At 46.6% G+C, this 12,902-nt stretch overlaps 1 protein-coding gene and 1 long non-coding RNA gene across 3 annotated transcripts in view; one reads left to right on the forward strand and one right to left on the reverse strand.

The window, feature by feature from the left end:
• CACNA1C (calcium voltage-gated channel subunit alpha1 C) overlaps nt 1-12,902 on the reverse strand; it is a 681,102-nt gene that overhangs the window by 596,255 nt on the left and 71,945 nt on the right. The window lies entirely within an intron of this gene.
• Nucleotides 2,676-3,676, forward strand: LOC129335463 (uncharacterized). Of its 2 annotated transcripts, XR_008597614.1 has the most exons (3): nt 2,676-2,726; nt 3,049-3,100; nt 3,460-3,676. It is a non-coding gene; the product is annotated as an uncharacterized LOC129335463 (long non-coding RNA). The 2 variants fall into 2 exon arrangements; XR_008597613.1 differs by lacking the exon at nt 2,676-2,726 and having other exon boundaries at nt 2,842-3,100.

Here is a 12,902-nt window from a genome sequence, read left to right on the forward strand (position 1 = left end):
AAACTAATAAAAGCTATCAAAAAGGTAATTGAAACAAATAAGAGGCAGCAGCAGAGATCTCAGTTAATCAAGATCTCATTTCCAAAAGCCAGATAGAACAAAAACGTGTTTACTTGCTTCTAAAAGAAGGCAAGTAACGAGGCCACACAAATCTCCAGGCATTGTCTCTGAAAGGGCAGTGCTAATCTTGCATCCACAAATGATGGTGCCATTGGTAGATCACAGATTGTGGGAGGGTTTATATAGGAGAAAATGAGCCTCAAAGTAATTCAGATCCAGAATGGTATTGTGTTTTACTACTAATCTAGCCAAGAAACATGCACATAACCAATAGAACTGATGTAAAACAGGTCTAATATTCTTCTGCTTATTCCCTTCAGAAAACAGGCAGCAGCATTTTGAATTAACTGTCATTTCCAGACTTATCTTCACATGCAGCACATTACAGTGCAGATCTCCAAAACACAAGGACAGTACCAGGTCCCTGTGTTTCACCAACTGGCATAGCAGGCATATCAACTGAAGCTCAAAAAAGGCAGCTCAGACAACAGAAGCTACCTGAGATTCCAGAAACAACACTGGATCCAGGAGAATCCAAAGCTACTAATGGCCCCTTCAGGGACACTATAATCCTATTCAGAACATGCATTTCCTCAGCCAAATGGCTCACTGAGGCTTTAATCCTATGCGTGCTTTCCTGTGAAAATCTTACTGAACTCCACGAGATTTGCTTCTGAGAAGAGCAGCCGCTGATTGCTCCCTGAGTCTCCCGTCATCATCCATCTAATCTGGACTGTTTAAATTTATTAACCCTTATCCAATCCATTACTGATTTCAAGTACACATTCAGAGACATCACTGCTTCACTGGATCTGATGACAAGGAGAAATAAAGCTGGGTATCTTCAGCATACTGGTAACATCACACTCCATATCACTAGATGACTTCTTCCAGAAATTTTATATTAACTGGATTATGAAGTTTTGTTTTCTTGCAACCTGGAGTTTCTCTATTAGTCATCTTGAGTCTAAGCAGATTAGGTGTGAAATAAACATTTTAAATAAATATATACATAAATGTTAACAGTGCGGCCAATAGAGATGGGCACGAACAGCAATACGAACAAAAAAAAGCCACAAACAGCCCAATCTGCTGTTCGCGAACAAGCTGTTCGTGAGGCCCCATTCTAAACGAACAGGTGGTCGTTAAGCCTCCTTCGTTCCTGTTAGTTGCTGTCAAGCCAGACAGTCTGGCACCTGCAATCAATTCCCATGGCAACTCAGGCAGGGCTTGTCTGAACTCTGTCTGAACTCCTGCTGTTGCCCTGGAAACCCCAATCTAAGCCCAATTTAGCTTGATAGGCAGGTCTTCCTTTCAAGTCTGTTACAAGGGAGCAAAGACCAGGGGGAGGGGGGTTCCCAGCTCTGACTTTGCAGATAGTGGAGAGACAGTTGCTATTGGCATTTTGATAGAGGGAGTACATTGGAGCTTGAATTTTCTTTTTGTGTGGTGGGATAGGGATCTACCCCTTCAAGTTCCAGGGCTGCTGCCAGGCTCTGGGCCAAGCTATTATTTATTATTGGTACTTTTCCTGGTGCCTGCTCAGGTCAGGTTTCTGGGAGTGGTGCAGTAGTAATCTTGACTTGGATGACGGCTGGAGGAGAGCCTGCTGGCCCCCACAAACAGCCAACCACAAACATCTTCATGAACAAGGCCATGTTCGTGGTTGTTCGTGAGTCCCTGTTCGTGGATGGCAACAAACAACGAACATCATGTTCTGTTTTTTTTTCTTTTCATGCCCATCTCTAGTGGCCAAGTGGACTGAATTCTGAAGCATGCTCTAAGATACATCCCATACAAAAGAAGAGTGAGGGGGAAACTGGAGGGGGGGAATTCCTGTCAGCGGTAACATCTGAGCTGAACATTTGTTTTCCCTCCCTATTTACAGATATAAAGCTTGGGTGTGCCCAGAGATGCGAGCAATTTGGTGAGAGGTGAAGAGCAAGAGGAAACGAGCTCTTGGCCCGTGGCTTGCTTGCTTTGGCCTTGGATGAACTAGCCCACTGGATGCAGAACTAGTCCGAAATATAGTTGGTTGTTTTTGTTTACATGCTTATATTGCTTAAATTGTAATTTTTCTATGGCTTCAAGCTACTTTTGGTCAGGGAGAAAAGCGAGAAATATATATTTAACTCAATCATGGGCAGCCCAATCCTAATAAGGGCACGGAAAGTGAACAGGAACCGAACTAAGGCTTGCGAGGGCGCATCTAGCCCGTACGCCCGCGTAAGTGGCCTTCCGCCCGCGCTGGGACGTGGCGCTGGCCCGCCGGCGGGCCAGCACCGGTGCAAGCCACAGGCGCCCGGGCGGCGGCGCAGAAGTGGCGTAGAGCCCTACGCCGACGCAGGGGGGGGCGGGGAGCAAGGCGGGGTCAGAGTTAGTCCGCTCCCTAAGCTCCTCCAGAAGCGGGAACGCCCACAGCGGCGCAAAAAAGCTACGCCACGGAAAAAGAAGGCGTAGCCCATAGGCGTCCATGGAACGGCGAAAAATCAGCCCCCTCTCTGAGCGCCTCGCCCCGCCCCTATGGCCCGAAGGAGCATAGGATGAGAACTATCCCGGGGACCAATCAGCATGCGCGCCCGGCGTGGACGAGCCCCCCTCTCTGCACCCAATAACCTGCGACCGCGCCCTACAAAACATCCGGCCAGCGCCACCCAAACCCCCAGGTAAGTGAGCACTCGGCCGGAGGCTCTGCCCGTCTGCTGAGTGGCATTGCCCCTTTGAAAACCGAAACGGGCTGAGGGCATTCACATTGGCAGGCGCAGAATGCACTCCGGGGACTTTGCGAAAAACTGGGGGAACTTCGCATAAAGGGGAAGAGGTGCAAATGTCTGCCTAACTCTCTTTCTACCGTGATAGAAAGAATGACTCCACAGCTAACTGATGCATGCTAGTTGCTTCTAACTAAGCACAAACAAACTAACCCTTCCGTGGCAGAAGGGAATGACACTTTGCAAATTAACCGCATGCTCTCCCGTTTCCTTGCAGGTGCCCTGACTCTGGCGCTCCCACCTGGTGATGACCGACGGAGCGCTGACAGGTAAGGAGGAGGTGGGGGGGCATTCCGCAGATTAGCGCAAACCGCCCATTCACCTGAACCCACCCGCTCACTTGCCGCTTTGGGTGAGGCCCAGCAGGGGTGGGGGGCAACCATGGCCGCCCCTGGCTGCCTCAGAGGCAGGCGCCTCGAAAACCACATGTGGCCAGGTGTTTGTTGTGACCAGCTCATTCTCTCCCTTAAAGGTAAAGGCTTGCCAAGGCCGAGTGCATCCTCACCAGACCGTCATGCATCAGCTGCTGCCCTCGACCATGTGCAACCCCCCCCCCGGATGGCGGAGTGTGGGGCTTGCCTTGCCAGTGGAATGAGGCAAAGCCCACACGTGTCTTTTTCCCCCACAGGCACATCCAGGGCATGGCTGCTCCCCCGCGCCCCGCCCTCCCCAAACATCTCTGACGGACGGTTGGCTGCAGCCCAGGAAGCACCGTCGCGCCGCGGCCTGCATCCCAGCCCCGCCCCTCCGAGCGGGAAGGAGGGCTGTGTGGAATGCTCCAGCTCCCTCGCCAGCCTAAACGCAAGCCCGCTCTTTCCAGTGCAATAAAACGAGATGTACAACAACTGTTTTCTGTGTCTGCGAGTCTGACTTCGTCCTCCGCCCCTCCCCCAACACTCCCGTCACATCTCCCCACCTGCACATTGCCACAAATGTATCCGACACACCCCGTCTTGCCTCCCCGCCCCCTCCCTCCCTCCTCCCCCCCTCCTCCTCTGTATTTGACCAGTGTCTGTACCACCCATCTGCCGAAGAGAACTTGATTCTCAGAAGCCTGTGCCACAATAAAATTGGATAGTTGTAAAGGTGCTACGGGACCCTTTTTGAATTCGCTACCACAGGCTAACACGGCTAACCCCCCTGTATCTATGGCCAGGTAGAGGGTTGGGGCGGGGCATGTGAGCGGGGATCCCCGGTGGGGAGAGTAGCTGGCACACGATAAGCCAGGGAGAGGGTGGTGCGAGCTGCAGCTTCAAGGTGGCGGGAGATGGCAGGGCAAACGGTCCGCTCGCTGGAACCCTAGCCCCCACCAATGGAGAATCCAGGGTGGTGGCAGGTGGATGCCATATCCCGGGCAGGAGGTCTCGCGCGCCTGGGGAGGGTCGCCCCCATCGCAGCCGCAGCCCCAGCAACACAGTCCCATGAGCGGCCGCCTCCCAGAGTGGGTCCAGCCCCTCGGGCGTCTGCAGCAGCCCCATTGGTCATTCCAACACCTTCCACCCCAGGGCGTCCTGCCTCGCATCCAATCCCGTGGAGCAGTTGCCAGCCTCCCACGCCAACAGGCCATGGTTGTTGGGAGGGGTGGGGTGTGCCTCTCAAGTCCGTGCCGAAGCCCTGCTCGGGCGGCTCGTCGCCATCCTCGACCCTCCGGCCCCACCCGCTGCAGCAGCTCCACCCGCCCCAGAGGCACCCCTCCCTCGGGCCCAGTTGCGTGCGAGAGGCCGGGCCCGTGGACGGCCAAGGGGGTCCGGCCGCCGGCCTCGCCGGTGACCGCCGCTGCCGCCTTGGGGGTGGGGTGGGGTGTTTTGCTGCACAGACGGCTCTCCTACACGCCTCCCCTTCTTCACGTCTGCTGGGGGAGGTGGGATGATATAATAATAAAGGCTGATTTCTGTGCAATGGGTGTCTGTGTTCTTTGCCTTGGGATGGGGACGAGGGGGCAGGCCCGCTGTGTCTGCCTCTTGGTGGCGGCCTCAGGCCAGCCCTCCCCTTCGGCACCACTTGGGGGCTGTCCCCTGCTGCCAGAGACTGGCTGCTGCCCTGGATTCCTCATGGCAGGGCGCCTGCCAGTCCCATGCCAACCTCTCTGGACGCGGCCGCCAGGGACTTGGTGCTACATTGGGCAAACGGGGGAAAGGCTTCTCAGACTACGCCCACCCCTCTCCTTCCCGACTGCGAGCCCCGCCCGACACACGAGCCGAGGCAGTCTGCCAGCATGGGCGCGGTTTGCCTGCTGCTCTGGGGCCTGGCCGGGATCGCGTGCTGCCCATAGGCTGCGCCTTTCCTGGCTCCTCCCCCTGACGCTTGTCAGGAACAGCGCCCTTTGGCTGCGCCTGGCGGCGGCCGTGGATCAAACCCGCCCACAACACTTTCTGGTTCTCCAAAATTGCATCTCTGCGCCGCTGCGGGCGCCGCTGCGGCCACACTTTGCTGGCACAGGATCCGGCCCGGCGGCGCCGCCACACCACCAGTGCAGCCGCGTCGGCGTTGGGGCCGGCCATAGGATTGCGCTGTAAGTCAATCAAGAACTACAGTGTCCCAGAACCACAAAGCTGGACCTCCAACTTTGATTCTTCTGTCAACCTAGTCATGCCAAATATAAGCAATAATTATCCTCGCAAATCCCTGTAGAACTGAAAACATTACCAAGTTCAACCATAGCCACATATTGGAACCAGCTGCCTCAGTTATAAGAAAATGACCAACATCTGCTGAGACTAATTTCCTTCTGAGAAGTCTTACACATGTGATAACCCCTTGTGAGTTATGCTACTTTGTGCTTTGGTCTAATGCCATGAGAAGATCTTGCAGCTATGCAAGTTGTACCAGGAAACATTTCTATGCAACTTTTAATAGTTTCCATTTTCTGTAAATGAGAAAATTTAAATTTCTTCTTCTAGATTATTTTTCCAAGCGTTACATATTTACAATTTACGAATGCGATCCATTTGGTGACACTTTTTTGATGATATTGCTGCAATCCATAAACCCACAAAATAGATTTGGTTATAAATAGGGCTTTTTCCGTTTTGCTACTGGCATGCCCAAGAAACATCCCTACACTCTTTCAGAAGCATTTTCACCAACTGGCATATATAAATAAAGCTACTGTTAATGCAATAAAAGTCTTCATTTTTAATGCTGCTGTTTTGCTGATTGTTATGGTTTATGCAATGGTTTTAATCTTTTATTTATTTTGTTATTTATATTGTATATATTTATTACTGAGAGTTGCCTTGGCAACAGATGTTTTTGTAGAAAGGTGACCAACAATTTCAAACAACAACAAATACAACAATCCACACATTCAAAAAGCAGTGACTGGCATTCTTAATGTGTGGATTGTGGGTGACTGGTGATAAGATTCAAAGTAGTCCATCATCCACAAGGCATATCATTCAGTATCCCTTCGTGGAATGATTACTCCTTTAAGAATGGGTTTCATGTTACTATAGGAATTTGTCCAACAAAGCACTTCTTTGTATCCTGCACAATATAATGGTCACCATCAGAAAGCCATGTTAGCTCAGGTTGGAGCACAGGTGGGGAATCAGCCACAATAAAACCCACCAACTGATTGAAACATATTCTTCCAAATTCACATGGATGCCTAACAATGTGATCATCACCTGGTTGCAAGAATGGCTCAAGGAACAGGATGAATAGTGCTGAGAAACAAACATGGGCTGCTTTTCAGCCACAGCAGCTTGAATACAAACTGTGGTCTCTCCTTCCATGCAAGAGGGTTCAATATCTCTATAGTATCCCTTTTCAATGAAAGCAAAAGGTAAACGTGGAATTGTCTGTGAGCAGCAAACCAAATTTATCCCAACACAGCTGCCATCACAGCAGTCAAAGGCTATTCTAGCATAAACTATTGCATGTTTTTCAGATTCCTGCTTTCTGTACCCTTTGCCGTGAATAAAATATTTTACAAACCACTTCTTTGAACTTTAAGACAGGATTGCCCACATGGGTCATATAACCTGAGGGTCCTTTTAGAACAAGGTATCCAAACAAAGGAAGTTTTAAATGAAGAAGCTGCATTAGTAGCTGCTTGTCAAGGGAAATTACTGTTCAGGTTTCCCATATAGACCATAGAGCTGTATTTAGTATTAGTAAATACTTCATTCTGTTTCTACATTCACAATCACAAATGCAAATTACGCTGCAATCCTAAAGACACTTTCCTGGAAGTAAACCCAATGAATAACATGGGACTGAGTTCCAAGTAGGCCTGCTTGGGATTGCTCCCTTAGACTCCCCTGTTCAACCATAAACAGTCACAGAACGGATCTAAATCAAAAAGAGTCCAGTAGCACCTTTAAGACTAACCAATTTTATTGTAGCATAAGCTTTCGAGAATCAAGTTCTCTTCATCAGATGCCTGATACAGATCTAGAAAATCTATCTTTTTATCACCCTAGTTCAAAGCCTAGCATGGTGCCTTAAAGGAATTTAAAACAATTAATCTCTTATATTAGGAAATTTTAATAGTATTTTTTCCTCATAGGCGAAACTCAAGGTGGGGCATGGAGATCTCCTAGAATTACAAATGATCTCCAGATTACAGAGATCAGCTTTCCTGAGAAAACAGCTGTTCTGGAGGGTGGATTCTACGGCATCAAACCTCTGCTGAGGTTCCGTCTCTCCCCAAATGCCACCTTCCCCCGGCCCTACCCCCTAAACCTCCAGGAATTTCCCAACCCAGAGTTGGCAACCCTATCTTCTGCTGGCTTTTGCTGCAGTGATACCAAAGTAATGCCAGAGTTCAGTGCGCACGAAGTGCTCCTTCTCTGTCTTATTAGGGTCTTGCTACATGATTGCTACACTGGCATGCATTGGCTTTAACATGCTGCCTGAAGACACAAGTGAGCTGAAGGGAACTGCTTCTTTTAAAAGAGAGAGAGAGCTCAAAGAAGCCAATAACTGTGCCGCAGGGTGAGGAAAAGCTCCTGCCCTCCCTCCAATGCTGGTTTCTAGCTCACCTGGACTATCTAGGTCAATGTATTCCACTTGTATGTTATACCCAAAATTTTTAGCCCATCTTATCATAGAATCTTCCACTTGCTCTTCTTCTGTCTCAAATTTCAACAGAAGTTTATACATTTTGGTAATAACATGATCATCATTTGTACATAATTCTGTTTCAAATTCAGACTTCTGTTCAAAGCCCCATAATCTTTTGCGTGTTTTAAACCTTTCTGACCATTGTGCATTGATAAACAATTGACACATATAGCCTTTGGCTATCAAATCTTCTCTTGACTTCATTTTACAGTCCCCTTGGGAAAAGTCTAATATGCCCTGGTAGATTAGCCACTTTTGCTTAGTTATCATTTCACACCTATAAAATGCTTCCTGTGTTGAGAGCCTCAAGGGTGTTTTCTGACACAATCTAAGTTTATGTTTATTCCATATTCTCAGAATAGATAAAGGTAAAGGTAGTCCCGTGTGCAAGCACCGAGTCATTACTGTCCCAATGGGGGGACGTTACATCATGACATTTTCTTGGCAGAATTCTTTTGTTATGGGGTGGTTTGCCATTGCCTTCCCCAGTCATCTACACTTTACCCCCAGGAAACTGGGTACTCATTTTACCGACCTCGAAAGGATGGAAGGCTGAGTCAACCTTGAGCCGGTTACTTGAACCCAGCTTCCGCCAGGATCAAACTCAGGTCATGAGAAGAGCTTGGACTACAGTACTGCAGTTCACCATTCTGCGCCACGGGGCTCTTCTATTCTCGGAATAGCACATCTAATATAGTGATTTTTAAAATCCACATTAACTTTAACTTTATCATACCATAAATAAGCATGCCACCTGAATCTCAAATCATGTCCTTCCAATTCCAAGTCGTGAAACAATTTTTCAACAAGAAATTCAACTATCTGTGAGCTGCCTGATCCTGCTTAGCAGGTTATATTCTCAATCAGTGTAGCACAGTGCAATTAGTGGCATTTTACGCATGCAGATTCTCATACAGTTCAATAGAAATCCTAGTCCCACCTCCCATAGAACTGTAATTGCAGTACACTGCTCCAGAGCTGATTGTTTAAATTAACAAGGACAAACTGGCCAGTCAGTGATCATAAAGAGTGATTTTAAAACCATTATTATTTGGTTATTAGCATCATTTTGCACATGCATGTTTTTGAATAGCCTTATGGGAATCATACATCGGGTGGCCTGGAAGCAAGCCCTATAACACCTTGGAGCTTGGATTTGCTGGTTTTTTTAGGGAGCGGCTTGCCTATTAATTACTTGTACTTAGTATGAGAACAGGCCTTGGGATGCCTGCAAACTAGAGAGGTATTCGATGGAACTGAATCAAACTGAATAAAATTGGAGGACTATATTAATCACACTCCCTGTTTGTTTGTGGCCTTAAAATAGAGAATTTCCAAATTCATGGCTTTAAAAAGAAATTCTCCTGAAAAAATGATAAAAATAAGATAGAAAAATAAAATAAAATAAAATAACTCTTGTTGCTGCAAATTGGGAAAACTTTAACATTAAGTGGTTAAACCAATTGGGAATTAATCAGACTGGAGGGTAGCGTTATTGAGCAAAATTGATTGGGAACTGAGCGATTAGGGTTATGGGCAAAGAAATTGCCCTCTGGATAAATCAATTGATTATTGTATGGCGTGAAATACATTCCGCGGCTGTCTTTATTGCACTGAACATATTGCTGGGTCAGCACTGATGCCATTCCTTGCTGCTGGTGGGACGTTGTTGTTGGTTGAGGGTGGACGTAGGGAGGGTGACCGGCACGGAGCCAAAGATCCCAGTCCTCTAGGGACAAGGGAGGTATGGCGGTGGAACCCAGTTTAAAATCACGGAGATACGGAAAGGCTCAGTGCCCTTCTAGCCTACGTCCCATCCTTGGAGCTAGGAAAATAAGCCCCCTTTTGACACTGCAAGATACTTTTGCAATGCATGATATGGACCTGGTATGTGTGGTGAGACCTGGGTGAGGGAGAGCGAACGATTGTCTTGGGAGAACTGACTCCCCCCCCCCCCGGGTACTCAATCCTCCATCAGTCCCAAATGGGAGGCTGGAGGGGGGGAGGGGAAGGGTGGCAATCCTTACTTGAGTCTTTCTCCTTCAGGCCACTCCACGCCCCTGAGATCTCTGGCATTGATTGTGTAGGCCTTGTGTGGAGTACCAAGGAGAGTTTGGCTATCTGTTTGGTGTATTGACCGGCTAGTGCACCAGCAGATACCCTGTCGTGCCTGCTGGAGGTGGTGGCAGGGTGGGCCTTAGAGTTCCCTAGGTTTGTGGTGCTGGGGGATTTCAATGTCCGTGCTGATGATGCTACCTCTGCACAGGCCGTGGACCTGGTGTCTTCTATAGCAGCACTGGGACTCTCCCAATTTGTATTGATCCCTACACATAAAGCAGGCCACACGCTAGACCTGATCTTTGGGATGGGGATTAATGTGGTTCTGGATGCCATAGATGCCTGTAAGACAGAGATCTTCCGCCAGGCCTTTGGTTGAGGCTGGGCTAGGCCTCCTCCAGCTTGGATAGAGGAGAAGAGATCTAAGCCCTCCCTATCAGAGTCATCCACCATCTAGCTTCTAGTGAACTGATTGCTTTCTTGTATATTAGCTTTTATAATGCACTGTTGTGATGTTGTTCGAATGTCTGAATTTTTATATTGTTTTATTGGCTTTTATGATGAAAGTGTATGAATGTTTTTATCGGATGTAATCCACCTGACACAGTGATCCATAGTCCTGGGGAGAATCTACTGCACAGATGCAAAAGTGGCTACCATGTAGAAAGAAGTGACAACACCACAACACCAAACTACTTCACAACTCCAGAGCTGTTTGGCAATTGCTTGAGTTGGCGAGGTGAGGAAATCTAAAGGTCATCTCATGAGTGATTATCTTTTAAAAATGGCATGTTCACCTGCTGAACATACTTGCCAAAAATGGTGTGTTCACAGGTCAAACATGTTTGCCACAAAGGCTGCAACACCTCTAGTGAAAATGCCTTCCTGAAAATGGAAGTCAATTCACATGCCTAAAAATACTGAGTTCAGCATGAAAAGTATCCCATCAGACAACCAAGCCATTGTCTATTTTGTATGCTGTAGAACCAGATTGATTTCTCATCCCAATCAATTTGGCAATGAGCAATCAGATGATTATTTGGTCACGTGACAAGCAAGTTACAGTACACACTAAACTCGCCACCCAGCCGAGAACAATCTTCAGCCTGATGATTCAGGTCTTATTTGCTTATCGAGTCATGTGGTGAGCTATAAGGATCTTAAAGTGTGATCATGAAATCAGTACTCATCAATAGAACATTTTCCTAGTTCTTTTGCACAAGTCTGCTCTTCATTGTGCAATTTCATTCTCTTCAAAGTAAGACAGTGCTCATAAAACATAACCACTTAAAAAAAGACAAGAAATGATAATATACAGTTCTGTATCAGATGAAATAGTAGCTTATGAAAATCTGCTTGCATAAGAATAAATTAGTTCACCTCTAAGATGTCATAGCTCAGTATGTCTTCAAATATCTCTGCAAATGTCACTGGAGATACTCCTGCCTAAGAGTTGCAGAATGGATGTTTTAAAGTTTAAGCAGAAAATTACAGAATTATAGTATTAGTTATACTTATTCCTAGGGTGGTATAATGGATAGAATGTCAGACTTTGAGACATGGGTTCTAATTCCTAATCACTGGAAGTGGCATTGTCAAGTCATTCTCTTATCTACTTCATAGGGTTGTTATGATTATAAAGTGGGATAACCTCATGTACACTATCCTCAGTTCTCTGAAGAACAAACCAGAGATATACATGATAAATGTCAACAATAATAAGATAACAATATATACTAAAGCTCTTCAGTATTAAAGTGCGCACTATGACCATATAAAGCTGCCTTATGCAGAGTCAGACAACTGGTCTAGTAGTGTCTACATCAATAGCTGTTCAAGCTCTCAGACAGGTATTTCACAGCCATGCTACCTGAGATACTTTTAATCAGAGATTCTAAGGATTGAACCTGGGATTCAATATGTCTTCCACCACTGTTGTATGGACCTGCTCCTCAATACACAGAACTCGAGATTGGCCCTAGTTTTACACTGAGAGCCAAGCTACAAGTGACACCTTACACAGGTTGGACACTTGTCAGCTTCCCTCAAGTTTTGATGGGATATGTAGGCGTCCTGGTTTTACAGCTTGGCTCTCCATTACAGCTGCAAGACCAGGATGCCTACATTTCCCATCAAAACTTGAGGGAAGCTGACAAGTGTCCAACCTGTGTCAGGTGTCACTTGTAGCTTGGCTCTGAGATTCTGAAACTAGATACAATTGGGGTTCAAAAGAAGATTAGGATTGTGATAGCAAGCCCTCTCACAGTCTCCATTGCCTTAATTGGATTTCGGGTACAGCAGAGCCCACGTGCATAAAAACTAGCTGTGTAGGCGGTGTCCATGCAATGTGTACCCTTAAAATGCAGACTACAGATTCAGTGTTTCTTTGAACTTGCCGTCTACAAAAATAAGAAAAACAAGCACAGAGGAAAACATATAAAGGGAACATAAAATATAAAATTATGATCACTGGGGACAAAATGTCAAGCATCAAAAGACAGAAGGATTGTAAAAGAAAATATTATATCTTTTACAAGTATTTTATACATGATTCATTTTAGATGTATAGCAACAACTTATTGCTTATTACCATAACAGTGGAAAATTCCAACATGGACTATTTAAGAAGTATTGACTCTTAAAAAATGATATAAGATCTTGTTACAAAAGCCAAGTTAATGCATTTCTCTTATTATGTTAGGCCTAAAAGAACGTTTAAAATACTTGTTGAGCTCTCAGTAGGGAGAGTAAAGGTTAAAAATAAAGCTTACTATTTGGCAAGACAGATAAAGACTGTCACATGCAGATGGTCTCTATTTCAGCCCCTCTACCTTCCTGCATGCAAGCCCTGTACTGTGATACAGTGGCGGCCAAGCAGAAAAACTTCCAAAATCCCAGCATTTTCCATCAGTGCAAATTTAACAAGGCAGATTGAAAAGCAGC

The sequence above is a fragment of the Eublepharis macularius genome, chromosome 9, assembly GCF_028583425.1.
Source record: "Eublepharis macularius isolate TG4126 chromosome 9, MPM_Emac_v1.0, whole genome shotgun sequence".
In the NCBI taxonomy this organism is placed as follows: Eukaryota; Metazoa; Chordata; class Lepidosauria; order Squamata; family Eublepharidae; genus Eublepharis; species Eublepharis macularius.